Here is a 15843-nt window from a genome sequence, read left to right as displayed (position 1 = left end):
TCAAAGTCAGTTCTGCAATAGAAATGCATTGAATTCCTGTTCTGTCAAACTTTTTCACTCAACTTGATAGCAAAATCCAGCATCTCCATTCTCTGTCAGATATACTTTACAGAGTACAAGTTTCTTCTGCTACATAATAGTAAAATAAATAAATATATATATATATGATTTGTGATAGGAGAGCATTTTACAATCTCTTGGTGTGAATATGCATAACTTCATCATAATAAATAAAGTCTATGTTATTCTCAGATGTGACTTTGTTTGAAACCATCTTTCTTAAAATTGCCTTAAAGACTACATTAATACTTACCAATATTCCTCTTGTAGGCAAACCACTGTAAAATGCACTTTTTCAGTGTGTTTGTTTAAAGCAAGATTTGAAGAATGGTAACACCTCCTAACAACAAAAAGACAGCTGGAGGTCTGCTGGACTGAACCAGAAGCACTGATACCACTGCAGATGAAGCACACCATCAACATAATCCTTTTTTTTTTCCTTTTTTTTCTTTTTTTTTCTTTTTCTCCAGAGGCACCAGATGGCAGCATTTTTCCCTCACTGAGTGTGATCTCATCCTCTCAGATTCACTCCTGGGATCATCAGGCTTTGAGGCTTTGTAAGCCACAATGACCTCAGCTGAACTGTACCTTCTCTGTTGCCACCTGCTCCTTTTTCCTACTTGTATTGGACATGCAGAGTCACATTCAAGTGGCCTGAACAGAATCCAGGCCCTTGAAGTTATGGCTGCCTTTTGTTTGTGCAGGTCTGAGAGTCTTAAAAGAATTATTAGCAAACAGGTACGCAAAAATTTAGACCCACAGAATACAGCTCTGACCTCCAAATTTTCCACATCCTCTAAATATTAAGTATCATGAAGTTTATTTGATGTTCTTGTTAACTACATGCTCTTTTCCATATACACACATGCCCAATGTAATACTTGTCACCAAGCAAGTTTGGCATGTGTCCTTTTCTATTGATGCTTTATTCCTTGAATAATATTTCATTATACACAACTTACATATGACGAGTTATGTGCTACTAGACTTGTAACCTCCATTGCAAGAACCCAGTTCTGGACAAATAATCTGAAGCAGAGCAGGGATTTTGAGAACTAAACTGCAAGCTCTGGGTTTTTTTACAGTTACAGACATGGCCTAAAGCTTTGCAAGCTGGGAATTCTGTTATCTCACCATCCTCTGTCCTGCTTCTTCCCTTCATCCTCATGTTCTTGCTTACAATGCTGCTTTGTTGGTGGTTTTGTCTCAGAAGAAAAAATCCTACACATTATGTCCAGCTATAACAAACTATTCTTAAATTATCTACCTTTAAACTTGGATTCTGCAGCACTGGGATGCAAATGTTTTTTTTTATTTGAACCATGTGACTAACACTGACAGCATAAGAAATGCTGTTTATCCAAAGTGGAGCTGGATTGCTGGGCCCTAGAGGGTGGAGGGGTAGCAGCCCTGGCTGCTGCTTTCTTTGTTACTCTATCAGGTTGCTGGTGTTTCTGCTGTGGTGACTGTGTTAATGTTTTACAAATGCTATGAGCTCAGTAGTAGACTATTTGGGGATTGTATAATTTATTAACTTATGACAAGCAGGCCATTATTATTCTGAAGAACATGTGTGACAAGGGACTTATTTTATTTTTCAAATTTCAGCCAAGTTCAACATGAGTGTCACAGGACAGGGGCACTAGATCCTCAACAGCCCCACCCTTCCTCTTATTTAATACTGAAAACTATCTGTAAACAAGCAAGGAGGGAAGAGTAATTCTCAGAGGAAGTATTAAGAATCCTGTATGATTAAAATATTAGGCTGTGTAAATTAAGGAAAGAGTGCCATTTTTTTTCTGTTAAATAATTCTAATTAAAAAAAAAAAAACCAACAAAATTCCTTCTACTTTATCTCACTTTCTCATAGTAATTTCTTTCCAGTTCTGGATTTGCCTGTACTTTGCCTTAGTATATGCAAAGAGGACAGATGTAGCTTTATGTGCAAGATGCGTGAAACAAATGCAATGGAAGTATATGAGCATCTCACCTGAAAGTGGAGTGGCATTGCACCGCTGAAAGTCAATTGTGCTAGTTTCACCTTACCCTCTAAAAAAGAAGGGAAAGACATTTAAATATATCTCCACTTTTTTAATGATTGATGCAATCCCTTGTGCACAGTTGCTTTGCAAAGTGGAAGAAAGATGAACTGTAAATACTTTCTTTTGTCTAACTATAGCACTGTAATTACTATTTCACACCTTCTTTGAGAAAGACAAGCAGGTACCCGTGATTAGCTGTGTGAGAGGAGAGATGCTGAGAAGGTAAAAAGAGTGTCTGGTGTCACTCAGTATGGAACATTACAGCTTGCCATTATTTATTTTGGAACTGTGACAACTGACCAAAAGATGGGAACTATAAATAGGAATGCAATGAACATTAGCTGTGCAAGAAGAAAAAAACAGTGTAACTTGGCATGCAGCAAAAAGTATATCTGGCATAGCATACAGCTGTCCCTGGAACTCCCACTGCCATCCTGGGGGATTTTGCTGATTTCCCACTACTTACAATGAATTAGGAATAGCACCATCTCTGTTAGCTTTGATTCTTACTAGTAGAGCTCGCTCAGATAGGTCCTGATAAAACTTTACCTAAGAAAGATACAAGTCTCCTCCTACGCGTAAATTACAGGGAGAAGATTGTTTGTTTTGTAAAGTGTAACTGCTATGTTCCATTCACAGGCTGCATCTTGCACAGTAAGTGAAATAATTGTTGGAACAAGCTGATGGAATCAGTGCTTGCCTTTGCTGCCATTCAGAATGAAAACACCAAATGGGGCCAAATTCTGCCTAGCAGAGTTCATTGTGTTTTTGCTTCTAGACTGGCATGGCTGGAGGATGCATCCATAAAAATTCAGTGCATGTTAGCTTTGAATGGACTGAGAGACCCCAGCAGTTTTGTAGCAGAAACATATTTGCCACTGACTCCTGGGCTTAGCCTTCACTCAAGGGGTAGGTAAATCATGTTAGTCTGGTATGTGATAGCAAGCAGCCCAACACACCTACTTTCCTTTCTGCCTATACATTGCTATATGATGCCTACAAAACATGGTGAGTGCCCCCAGAAAGGCATCCCTGTAGGGGGATACAGTGTGGGTAAATGAAGGTGGTAGAGAATGTAATCTTACCCCCTAAAGAGTTGCAGCTGAACCAATTACTAAAGATCAGGAGCAGGCCTGATGTTAACAGGCCACACCTGTAGCCAATAAGAACAGTGTTATAAAAGAGTGGATTGGTGGGATCTGGAGTCAGATGGCTCCTGCAAGGACCAGGAACAGTCAGTGCTTAGAGGAGATGCCTGTGAGAAACATTGAGGAGGTACCAAACTCTGATGACATGGAATCCTTGCTGTAATGATAATAGAACTGCCTATCCTTGTAACATTTCCTATATGGCCTTAGCCATAGACAAATGTTTTTTTTTTTCTGTAGCAGACAGTGATAATTTCAGGTGACATGGGAATGGCAGGCTGCAAAGAGTGGTTGGGAAGAAGTTGTTATAATGCTTAATGTTTAAGAAGTAGGCAAAAGTAAGCATTTTATTAGGAGGGGCAAAACAAGATATACATGGAATAAAATTTAAGTTTTTCTTGGGAGACACAAGAATACCAACTGCCTTAAGATCTTCTGCCACTGATCATATTACAGTTGTTGGGACAGGACTATGGCTGATATACTGTGCATGATTTCTTTCTTGGTTCTCCACTGACTGTCCTGCGCAGAAAAAAAAGACAGGTATTGCAAAGGGAGAGTTAGCTCCATTCCAAGCCAAACTATAGCCTGGAGTGTTCCCCTGAGCTGGACTAAATGTTGCTTCTGGCCACACAGTGAATTTTGAACACATGAAAATATCTTTAACAAGTAAAGATGGCACTGTGTTGTGTAGGCAAGGATGTTACACACTTCTCCTTGTTTATTTTATTTTTCAGTTGGGAGAAGTAGGCTTTCTTTGTCTGGAGTTATATTTTTGTCTTCAGTGAGTGCTTCATGGGAGTTGGAGTAGAGCTAGCCTCAGTCAAGACATCTGTAAGTTTTAAGCAGTTTTTCCCATCTGAATGGGACTGGAAAATTTCCACTGCCAGCTGAACAGCAGAACATTAGCCAGAAAAAACATTAAGTGCATTTACATGTTTGATGCTAACGGCCAGAGAAAGAAGAATGGATAAATGGTGTTTACTCCATTTATCCTCAAGCACAACAGAGTACACAGCTTCACTTAATAAACCCCTGTAGCACAGGCAAGAGGCAATGGTCCTGGTTCCTGGTGCTTGTGATAATTTGCCAATGAAACATAAAAGTCTCAGATGGTTTGTGCATTTTTTATTGCAGCTTTTACCCCTGCAGCCAGATTCTCCAAACTGCTATTTTGTTTTTTCAATGAAGGCTTCAGAAGGGATTTTGTAAACAAAAAGAAAAAAACAAACCCAAACAAAACTGCTAGAGAATGAATGGCTGCTAGCAGCTGATTTCTTAGAGGAGGTAAGTTTATAAGTGATTGGAAAAAGGCAGAAGGATATCTGGTCACACACGTGTGGACACACCTTTGCACTGCTCCTCAGGAGCGTCCAAGTGGATGAAGCTCCCCTCCGGGGTGCAGTTACACCCTGCACTCTGTGCCCAGCACAAGGCTAAAACGAAGTTTTGTCCTGCGGACAAAAGGAGTCCTTCGGCTTTGGGAATTTAACAGGAGTTCTGGATTAGTAGGAAACGGGTAACTAATTCTGTTTGAACATCTGGATCATACAGATGAGAGTGGTTGGTCAGCACAGGCATACAATCCTCTCTGTGCTTGGCACTAGGGATATCCAGAGGACTTTCCCTAGATGTATACTTGACAAACAGCAAAAGGGAAAGCACCTCAAGCCCAGCTCAAGGGTGGGTTATTTGCTCCGGCATTGACCTGCACTCCCATTCTCATGACACATCCAGGTCCCTGCTTGGGACGGCTTCTTCTCGCGGGTCAGCAGCTCGGGCCTGTGGCGGCGGGGCAGACGGAGAGGACACGGGCGGGCAGCGCTAGAGGAGTGGGAATTCTGTCACAGAACGGGGAGAAGCCAAACCCACCGCTCCAAAAGGTAAGGTAATTGCGATAAACCCCAGAATTAAGAAGCGGGCCCACGGCCTGCCAGGACCAAGCGGCTCTCCTCGGGCGGCCTCGCCGGGCCGCGGGAGCGACCGCAGCCAGCCGGGAGCAGTGGGAGGAGGAGGAGGAGCGGAGGGAGGAGGCAGCGCTGGCAGCCGGGCGGGGAGGGGGCACGCGGCGCCGAGGAGGAGGACTAAGATGGCCACCAGCCGCCGCGGGGAGCGGCCCCGCTCCCTCCGCGGCCCCCTCGGCGCGGCCCGGCCTTGATGGGGCCGGGACGACCCCGGCGCCCGGACGGTGCAGCAGCGGCGGCGCCTCCCGCCGGAGCCCGCCCGGGAGGAGCGGTCCTCCCGGCCCGGCCTGCACCGCCCGGCCGCGGCCGCCGTGCCGCGTAACCCCCCGAGCCGAGCGCTGCTCGCGGAGAGAGAGCGCAGCGCAGAGAGGAGAGCGAGGAGGGACGAACCGCCCGCCGCCCCCTCCCCGGGCCGGCACAGCCGCACCGCCGGGACCTCGCTGCCCCCCGGTGAGTGCCCGCTAGCGCTGCCCGCCGCCTCCCGGGCCCCGCCGCTTTGTTGCGCCGTCGGCGGGCCCGGGCAGACCCGGCGCCCCCTCGGCCCGGCCGCAGGCCCCGCTCCCCGGGGATGCCGAGCGGCCGGGCCGGGCTGGAGGAGGGGGCGGCGGCGCAGGTGCCGGGGGCGGCCGATCATTGTCACTGCGCGGGCACCCCCCCCTCCGGCTCCAATGCAGAGGCCGCGGCCGGGGGGGCCCGGGGGAAGCCTGGGGGTCGCGAAGGAGCCCCGCGAGCGCTGGGCCGCTCCGACCGCCTTTGTTGTGGCTGGGTCGGGCGGGTTTCCCGCGGGAGCCCCGGCGGGGTGCGGGAGGGGCCCAGCGGCCCCGGCCCTGGGGAGGCCTGCAGGGAATGTGGGGGGGCCGCCACGGGCCCTGGGCGGCTCACAGGCGGTGGGTCGGGTCGGCTTTCCCCCCCCACATTTTATTTTGATTTTTCATGCGGGTACTGATTTTGGCGGCAGCCTGGAGCTGTCGACCCCGCGGTGCGGCAGGGACATTGAAGTTACAGAACCCGACGGGTTTGTCCCCGGTGCGTCCCTGGGGACAGGGGAGTCGTGGCCCCTGGAGGGTTCGGAACGTGGTGTTGCGGGATTTGCGGGGCTGCTGAAGTACCTGCTCCTTGTCTTGAGCGTGGTTTTCGCCCTGCAGTTCTGAGATAGTCCACTCAAAGGAGAGGTTTGCATAGAGAGTAGTCAGTTTCAGCTGGGTGCTGAAACCCCGTGTGATGTTCACCTTGAAATGTTAAGTTTATAATTTCTAACTGTGCCAGCATAGCAAAACACTTATGGAAGAAGTGCAAAGGACTAGATGTATTTATTTTGACCTAGAGTTTCATGAATGATTTAACTGACTTTTTTTTTCCTAACTAAAGTAATTTGCAAGATTTCAGTGTAGACCTGTGAGTCCTGGCCTTATTTTAATGACTGAATTTTGGTTTCTTGGTAACGTTGGTTTGTGATGAGGTCCATGCGTGTCCATGTATTGGACCATGAAATTTTACTACGAAAAACAAGTGGTGGGTTTCCTGTTAAGAGAAGTAATTTTTGTGTGTTGTAGCTAACAGAAGTTATTTTTCTTCACTGAAGCAGAGTTGCTCCCTGATGCCTGTGCATGCTTCTGTGCCCAGTTATGGCTGTACAGCTGTAGGATATTCCTGAGCTCACAGAATCCTATGGATTCTGGCTCTGCAGAGAGCCAGCTTGATTGCATCCTTGGCATAATTTGGTGACAAGCTAGCAGTATCTTGAAGTAGGCTATGTGAACAAATTGTACAGTCTGTGTGAACTGACATTTCTGCAATATCTCATTCATCCTGCGCCATCTTGGTAGACATACAGCATTTGAAGATATGAACTTACCTGCTGTGGGAACTGGTCAGTGGCAGTAAGCCAGCTAAGTGTCTTTCTTTGCTTTTAGATTGTAGGCAGGCATCGTGTCCTGGAAGTGCGTCCATGTGGCATTGTGCCTTTGTTCCGTGGCCCTGGTCAAGATGTGCTGGCAGTCCAAATTCAGTTGCGCATTTGGACTGTGAGTGGGTGTCTCCTCACTGTGTGGTGTGGGTCTGTTGAGCTCATTTGGAGCTAGCTCTGGAATACTCAACACTGTTGATAACAAGGTGTTTTGGGTAGAAGAATCCCTCAAATATCAGATTGGAGGATGGTATTCTTCACTTTGGTATGTGTTTGCTATGAACTGGGCACATTTGCTTTTCTAGTTGGGCAATTTTAGGCTTCTAGACTTGGAATAAAAATGTAGTATGTTTTGGTTTTTATGGTCATATTGCATCTCTTAGCCAGCTGATTATCTAGTTAATCATGATGCTGCTGTGACTTAGTATCTTCAGCACCCATTTGAAGATGTAATATAACATTTCTGTATCAAGGTTTAAGTAAGGGTTGGTGTGTCCAGTCAGTTGCTTGTTTCCAGTTCAATACATTGAGATCAGCTACTTGGTAGTTCTGCTACCACACAGTACTAGGGAAGAGAACAGGACTGTGGGAAAAGAATGCTTGTCTTTTTGTTCAAAGTGGTAGCAGAAAGATGCTAAATGTAAAAATAATTATGGTAACTGATAATGTAGCCTTGTTATATCAAGGTTGAAATTATACGTCTTGGTATAGGAGTGGTCTGAAAAGGTGATCTGACAGCTGCCTGTGTGGCTACTCAAACCTTGGTACTTAATTCTGGCTTAGTGGAGCTAAACTGGCACAAGTGTGCAAGGTGAGCAGGTCTTCAGGATGTATTGATGTGTGTTGCTGTTAGAGGAATTCAGCAGTGTGTTTCACATCCAGCAACCTTGCATTAACTAATTCACAGTTTTCCACTAGTGTTCTGTGGGCTTTTTAGCATTCAGGAGACTTTCAGTGGTGCTTTATGTGCAGGGAATGGGGGTGAGTGTGGACAGATGTTCTGCTTACCCTTTGAAATGCTCAGGACTGTCATGAGATTGTTTGGAAACTTTGGTGTTGTAACATGATGTTTCACTTCCCAAATGTTGATATGAATTGTTCTGTGGCTGGATTTTGGGCCTTCACTTGGGGTTCTGAAGATGTGCTAAGCTGAAAAATGTAAAGAGAAAAAAGTGATTCCCTCTTGGGTGGTTAAATTGACAGAGGACAAATCTGTTCCTGTTAATTAGCAGTTTTGTTCATGTCTGTAAGTGATTTTTCAGTCCCTATTGCAAAATAGTGGAAATACTGTTTCAGCAGTGGCCTTTGACTTGCAGGACTTCCTGCCATGAGGAAGTCTTGTGTCATTTGTCCAAAATAAACAGATTTTGAAGAGTTCCGATAAAGTATGCTGTGAGAAACCATGCATCTAAGTCACAATTTACCCCCTATTGCTTGATTACTTCTCTGATAATTAATACCATGGAAGTCTATTCTTATGATATGTTACTAGGATGTAACTTGCATTTTGTAATGGGAAATAGAATTTTCTCTTGGTCCACAGTACAATTTCTGGATATGTGTGTAGGTGGAAAACAAATTATTTCCTCATGGCTTTAATATAGAAGCTTTTAACTTCACTGGTTTCCTTCTTGATTATTTTTTTTTCATCTTGCTGGTGTTGCTGATTGCAATAGTACACTATTGGAAATGTCCAAGTTATGACAAATACATACAAATGTCAGTTTCTTTGTGTTTGGAATACTGGTTGCTTTAAAAAGTACTTTTTTGTTACTTATCTGTCCTAAGTGACCAACAGCTTGAGTCTTTAGGCCTTCATATGTTGAAGGACTGAGGTGCATCGATGTAAGATTGTCATATCTCCTAGAACAGCTCTCTTTAACTTTGTCATTTCATTTACAGTTTCATAATGTGAGAGTGAAACTGTTTATCTTCTGTTGGAAACTTTCATTGTGCTGCTGGGCTGTTCATACCTTGTCCAGGCTGGGGAGGACATGATAAGGCTCCTGTGTGCATTTGTTTTAAGCTGCTGTCCCACAGACAGCACAGAAAGTGTTGCCATGTCCTTTTGTTGGTACAAAATCCTGCTGGCAGGATGTAACATTTTAACTGAAGTCACTGCTGGGGAGGTGAGAGCGCTGCAAGCTTTGCAGGCCTGAGTGTGCCTTAGTGGTGATCCAGCCTTGAGTGCATCTGTTTGGCAAGCGACCTGTGTTTGATGGGGCAGCAGTGCAGGCTTTGGCTTTTTAGGCACATCCCCTGTTCTTCTGGGTATTACAGGTAAATGTGTACAGCAGCTCCCTGGTACAAACAGGGGCTTGGTGACTGCTCTGAGCACTGAATAGCAACATCTTGCTGGGGAGGGCATGGCATGGTCTCAGGTGCTAGTGTCACTGTTGGGGGAACTTTCTTATTCCAAGAGCTAGGAGCTCTTGGCTGGTATCAAGGCTTTCAGAACAAGTGAGAAGGGCTGCTTTGTCCAGTCCAAAGAAGGAAGAATAGGTCTTGTTCCTTTTCTATTTGCTTTGCTCTAAGTATGCAGGAGATCTTTTTTTATTTCCTTCAAGTCTTTTGTGAGTGAATATGACCTACATCTTTAGTTTTTTCCCATGAAAGCTCTGGGGCAAAATTTTCTGATGTTTGTTCTGTGTGCAAATGTGCAATTGACATGCTTTTTGACCATTGTGCTGATGTTTTTGAAATTTTGAATGACAGCAGGGAATATTTTTGGCTTTTTCTTATGGTGTATTTTTTTCTTTTTTTCTCTCCCTACCTGTTGAGCAAAGCTGTGATAGTGGAAGTAAAACTGTATTGAGATTTTGGGGGGGGGGGGGGGGGAAGTTTGATGTTTTGGAATTACTTTATTCCAATGAGAACTACATGCTATCTTTTGGGATCTTTCTCCTATGAGGGAAGAGGGGTTTGACTGCTTTGCTGGTTTTGGTGTTTCATCACTTGCCTGTGATGGATTTCTGCCTGTCTTAAGCATGTGACTTGTAATGCTTCTCACATATCACAGAATAGGAACAGATTTGCAGAACTTGCGCATGTAAAAAAATACCTTCTGAAATTTCAAATGCACTAGAACAGTATTGTGCTAGGAAAGAGGGAATTGTGTGGAAGCCATAAACAATAAGGGATGTTGAGTGGTATGAAGGCAAGTAGCTTCTCATTTCTCGGCAAATTTTAAGAAATGTCAGTGAAAGATGAGACGGATGCATCTGAATTATAACATTCAGAAGTGCATTAATAGGATCTTTAGTTCTTACACCATCGCAAATATTGTTATTTCCATTTTTATTACAATATGATGTGGAAAAAGCTTTGATCAGGTTGGCTAATCTAATGTACAGACAATAATAAATTTGAAAACACATAGAAGAAGTGGATTTTCCAGGTGGCTTATTTCATCCCTTTCTCTCTTGCTCTACAGATTTTTTTTTTTTTGGTTGCACTGTAAGCATGTAAGAGACAAATTCCTGCTTTTTCAGGCTGGGTGAGTATTCATCAGTTCCATGGGTAACTTAAGCTTCTTTTTCCAATTCTAAGACATCTACCTTAGAAAAGTCAGACAGATTTAACTATAGAGTTGGTCCCTCTATCAAATCATACATTTTCTTACTAATGGCTGAGACACTTTTGATTTTGAATTTGCATTTGAGGATTTGTAGTGAAGGATTTCAAAACTGAGGAGTTAGCAACATTGATCCTTATCTTAAACCAGCTATATCAAATAAGCAAATGGGAAAAAACCCCAAGCCTTCAGAGCTGACAATTTGGTAGTGCAAAGATAGACACATGGCTAGAAGGAGAGGATACTCCTACACGTTCTTAGGTGTTTTGGGTTTTTTTTGGGGTCTTTCAATTTTGGAATGTGATGACTTCAGTGAGAGTGTCGATCTGTAGCTCTTGAGAAAAATGTACATCTGGCTTTCTATTTTACTGCAGCTTTTGTCAGAGCAATCACCATGCATTGGATATGAGAGAGTAGCTCTACCTAGTGCTGCTTTTCTCAGTATCATTCTGCCAGGTGGAATGTGGGTGCAAGTGAACCACGTTTTATGTTCTTACATTACATTTTCATCTGAAGACATGGTGAAAATCTCGCTGTTGTCCAAAGCAGGATGGTTTGATTTGTGTGAATAGGTGATGGCGTGTTGTTTCAGCAGGTGGAATGTGTTTGAATGCCATGGTGATAAATAGTGTTGCTTTTTATCCCTGGTTCTTGTTGAGAACCAAAATCTGAGCTCACCGATGGGCTGTAACAGGAAGAGGGGATTTGTACAGCAGGAACTTCAAAAAGTCTCTATTTGGTTGTTTGGCACTGTAAGCATATCCTTCTTTTTTTTTTTTTTTTTAATTTGAGATACAGGAAATAGTAGGAGAAATTGCAGGGCTAAGCAAATGCTTAGGGTGTCCAGAAGATATGTTATTTAGAGGATAGAGGGGGATAAAATAGGCCAAAATATCAACTTGGGTTGGTAATAAAACTTTCTAAAGACTTTTAAAGTGCTTGGATGATGGGCAATCCCAAAAGGGAGAAAGACAGACTGTTCAGAGTGCCTTAGGTGAAGTTCCCTGAGAAGGTTAATCAGATGTAAGTGCACTTGGCATAATGAGCCTGAGCTTTTGTCTGAAGTTTATTAGACCAGTGGGGAGTATCAGCCTGTGGTAGAGAGCTGTTCTAAGGGAAGCTTGTTTTTATGATAGGGAGGCATCAGTGGCAGTACCAGTTCATGTGATTCCTGCAGCCAAGGGATGCAGAGCAGGGAGCGTGGAAGCAAGCTCAGAAATTATACTTAGGTTTAGGGGAAAAACCCCAAGAAACAAACAAAAAAAACACCCCCAAAAAGCCCCAACAAAACCCCCTAAAACAAAAAATCAAACTGAACAGTTGCCTGAAGACAACCAAAGGAGTATTGGAACCAAGAGACAGGAATTCACCACCTTGATAGCATTGAGTGCCATTGATGGTCTTAGGATTTGGTTCTGTGTTGGTATGCTTGCCAAGGCTTGTTTACTTCTAATGGCATTTTAAGGAGGTCCTTGGGTCTTCAAGTGAGAGCCAGGAACGAGGTGAGGCCTTGGTTTGTATTTGCATGAGTGCACAGAGTACAGAATGTATCACATGGCAGAATGACAGACAAAACAGCTGAAGAGTGCATTTCTTAATGTGAAAGTTGGGCCTTTTGTTGTTCTCAGAGTTGAAGTGTCATGGTGTAGGCCCTCAGTAGAGAGATTGGCTCAAGTTACGGCTTTTAAAGCATTGAAAGCACAAAGCAAATTGATTTCTTTTTTCTTTTGAGCCTTAAGCATGCAGTTGTCATTTTTTCCCCACAACTTGTGAGGGCTATGTCATCTTTGAAATCTTCACATGGCAAAATTGTCTGAGCTGGAGTGCCACAGGTATGAGACTGAGAAAGCTGTGATCAGAGCTGGTAATATTCTTGTCATCACTGGTTTCCTGTCTGATAAGGTGACTGAGGAGGAGTGAAATCTATTTTATTTGGGAGTTTCTTTACACTTGCAGAAGAAAGAATGCCTATCTGAACAGGCAGAAGTAAACATTTGTTATAATTTTATAAGCAGTCATGTGGAATAGGCATAGAAACCGTTTTGGTGTTGCATCACAAGTTAAATACTGATACTTGAGTCAGCAGTTGAGCAGTGAGCCACAGTACAAATGTAAAAACAAAGTCTCTATGGATATGGTCTAAGAAAATGATAATTTGCCTGTTAATTAGGTTTGCAAAAGTTTCTTTTTAACAGTTCTGAGCAGTGAGCCTAAGCTAGTGATGAATACTTAATTTAGATTTTGAGTGGGTCATGAAGTAAGCAGGGAGTATCTTCTCAAGCTTTTCATTATTAGAGTGTGTAAAGCAACATGTCTTATGTTGACTGTAGCAATTTCTGGAGACAGAAATATTTTGCTTGCATTTCTTTCCAGCAACATAGCCATGTTCCCAGCAGTGTTGGATCAAGACAGGGGAGACCATGGCTTCCCTGCTGTCTGTTGAAAGCCCTTGTAGTTCAGCTGGTGGTGTTTTTGTACAGACAGGACTCTGGATGTGCTGTATAAGTAACAGGATTTTTTATTTTTTAATTACTTGTACAGTGTCAGAGTTTATCCCCAGCTGGTAACTAAGCCCCATGGAGCCACTTGCTCACTTGCACTGCACCAAGAATGGGGAGGGAGTCAGAAGGGTAAAAGCTGGGAAACTTGTGGGTTGAGATCAAGGCATTTTAACAGGGAAAGCAAGAGCCACACACACAAGCTGAGTGAAACAAGGAATGGATTCCCTGCTTCCCATGGGCTTTCTCCAGGACAGCAGAGCCCCATCATGCGTAACCATTTATTTGAAGGACAAACGCCATCACTCCCCTTTCCTTCTTCCCCTCACTTTGTATGCTTGGCATGATGTCACATGGTCTGGAATATCCCTTTGGCCAGCTGGGGTCACCTGTCTGGGCAGTGTCTCCTCCCACCATCCCAAGCATCCTCAGCTTCCTTGCTGGTGTGGCTGGTACAAAGGGCAGGACAGGCCCTGGCTCTGTGTAAGCACTGCTCAGCAATAACAAAAACATCTCTGTATTATCAACCCTGAGTTCAGCATAAATCCAGAACACACCCCCATACCAGCCACTCTGAATAAAATGAAGTCTACTCCAGCCAAAGTCAGCACATAAACTTCCCTGCTATGAATTGGGATGGCCTACTGATCAGATAAACCCTAAAGTTATAACCTGGTTTTATTTCATTAAAGCACATATACACATATTGTATGCTTCAAATACAGATTATGTGAATGTTTAGGTTTTTTTGTTTGGGTTTTTTCTCCTTTTTAATAAAAGGAAGCAGAGGAGGTGTGTGTACTGCAAGTAACGTACTTGGAAAAATCTTTTTAGTCTAGCTATGTGTCTTTGCATTGTGATCTTTCTTTAGAGGAGGAGATCAATATAGTTGATGTTTGTCTGAAGTAGCTCAGATTGAGTAGAGAATATACCAAGGTGAGGGTTTAGGTTCCTCTGGAACAAACAGAATAAATTTAAAAGATGAAAACACTCTTCTGCTTTCCTGTCTATCCTCTTTTCCATGATCCTTTGCAGGATGAAGTTGAACTTGCCACCTGAGTAAGGATAAACATTTCAAATGAAAACATAATAGCACAGAGTATGAGAATAAGCTTATTTAAGTAGTTTAGGAAAAGAAAAGGGTGCCATCATTAGTAGGTGTTCATATTGTGTGGCATTCAGCCTAGAGTGTGTTGTTGCATTAAGCTGAGGGTTGTGGTGCTGAGGTGAAAGTCCCTAGACACGCTTGTTGTCTGCCTTTGAAATACTCACAATGAGTAGGGAAGTGGAGCACCTCAAGCACTGCAGGGTCATAGTAAATTGAAATGCATTTTTTTGACTTGGGTTCAATAGACTGCTGCTGTCTCTGAATACTCATCTTTATTATGTGAGGAAGGACTCATCTTAAAATTTAGGTTCACCTGGAAAAGTTTGAACACACTGGTCAAATTTTTGTTGGAAGGGACATCTGTAATCGTGCTTGAAGCAGGACATTTGCAGAGGTTGGGAATATGGTGCTTGAGGCCTGACTTGTTACAGAAAGTGGTAAGGGTGTGGGACAAGCTTTTTTAATGCTTTAAATAGCAAATGAAGACATGGGAATATTTCATGTCCACTGTGAAGCCCAGTGGCAGATAGGCAGAGAGTGATATTTTTTTTCTCTTTTTTTCCCCCACATGATACTGAAGGTAGTAAAATATTTTTTAATGTGGTAGGCTATCAAAGACTGGATATTTTACTGTAACTGTTTTTTTGTCCACTTGTGGGCTTATAACTGGTCTGTTGCTCAGACTTCTCTGTTTGCTCTTGGAGTGGTGGGCAGCAGTGATGTGCCAGCAGTGGCTGAGGGAAACCTTGCTGAAAAGTGAGCACAGCTTGCAGAGGGCTCTTACCTCTACCCAGGAGAAAGCAAGCTGCTTTTGTAGACTTAAACAAATTAATTACAAACAAGTGCCCTTTGACCCTTTTACTTGGCTTAGGGTGGGTGTTCAAAGAAATGAGCCTGCACTTAATCAGGTGGAGAAGTACAGGAGCTTGGTCAGGAGCACCCTGACTCGACTGAAAGTTTGCTATTAACTTGGAGCACGTAAAGAACACTGGTCAGAAGTCACACTTTCTTGTTAAAGCATTAAATAATGTTGGAGAAATCTCTGAAAAACCCATGTTTTTAAAAGAACTGCACTGTTTGGAGTTCATGAATGGCCTTGATATTTAAAGAAGAAAAGTAGGTGCACAGTGGTGCATTTTCTTACTAATGTGTGAAGACTGTCTTTGAGTAGTTTTCTGTATAAATGTTTCAGGAAGATTGCTCTGTCTACATGAATGGAAAATGGAGGCATGATGAAAACTTTAATTTTTTTCTATGCTATTTTCTCTCTAATTCAAGTATTGCGGTTATTTTTTAGTCTGGACAAGAGGTATTTCTGTGTGTCTTGAATTTTGTAGAATTCTTTTCACCTTCTTTTAAATTTTGTTGGTATGGTGATGTCCAGTTTACCAGTTAACAAGCAAAAATCTACCAATAAAAAGTAAAACCAGCAAAATAAGTCCCTTTCCCTCTGTCCCTAGCTTTTTTATTAGCAGCATGTAAGTAGGAGAAGAAAAACCACAGTCTGACAAACAAGACATGAGGATTTTGTTTTGACCATTTT

The 15843-nt window shown here is 43.2% G+C and overlaps 1 protein-coding gene across 1 annotated transcript in view; it reads left to right on the top strand.

Moving 5' to 3' along the window:
• Positions 1-5473: 5473 nt before the first annotated feature.
• WDFY3 (WD repeat and FYVE domain containing 3) overlaps positions 5474-15843 on the top strand; it is a 152750-nt gene continuing 142380 nt past the window's right edge. The window contains exon 1 of the mRNA XM_058804209.1: positions 5474-5664. The gene's annotated coding sequence lies outside the window, so the exon portion shown is untranslated. The remainder of the gene's footprint in view (positions 5665-15843) is intronic.

Source organism: Ammospiza caudacuta, chromosome 4 (genome assembly GCF_027887145.1).
Source record: "Ammospiza caudacuta isolate bAmmCau1 chromosome 4, bAmmCau1.pri, whole genome shotgun sequence".
NCBI classification, from domain to species: Eukaryota; Metazoa; Chordata; class Aves; order Passeriformes; family Passerellidae; genus Ammospiza; species Ammospiza caudacuta.
Note: the sequence above shows the minus strand (reverse complement) of the source record. Positions and strands in the feature narration are given on the sequence as shown.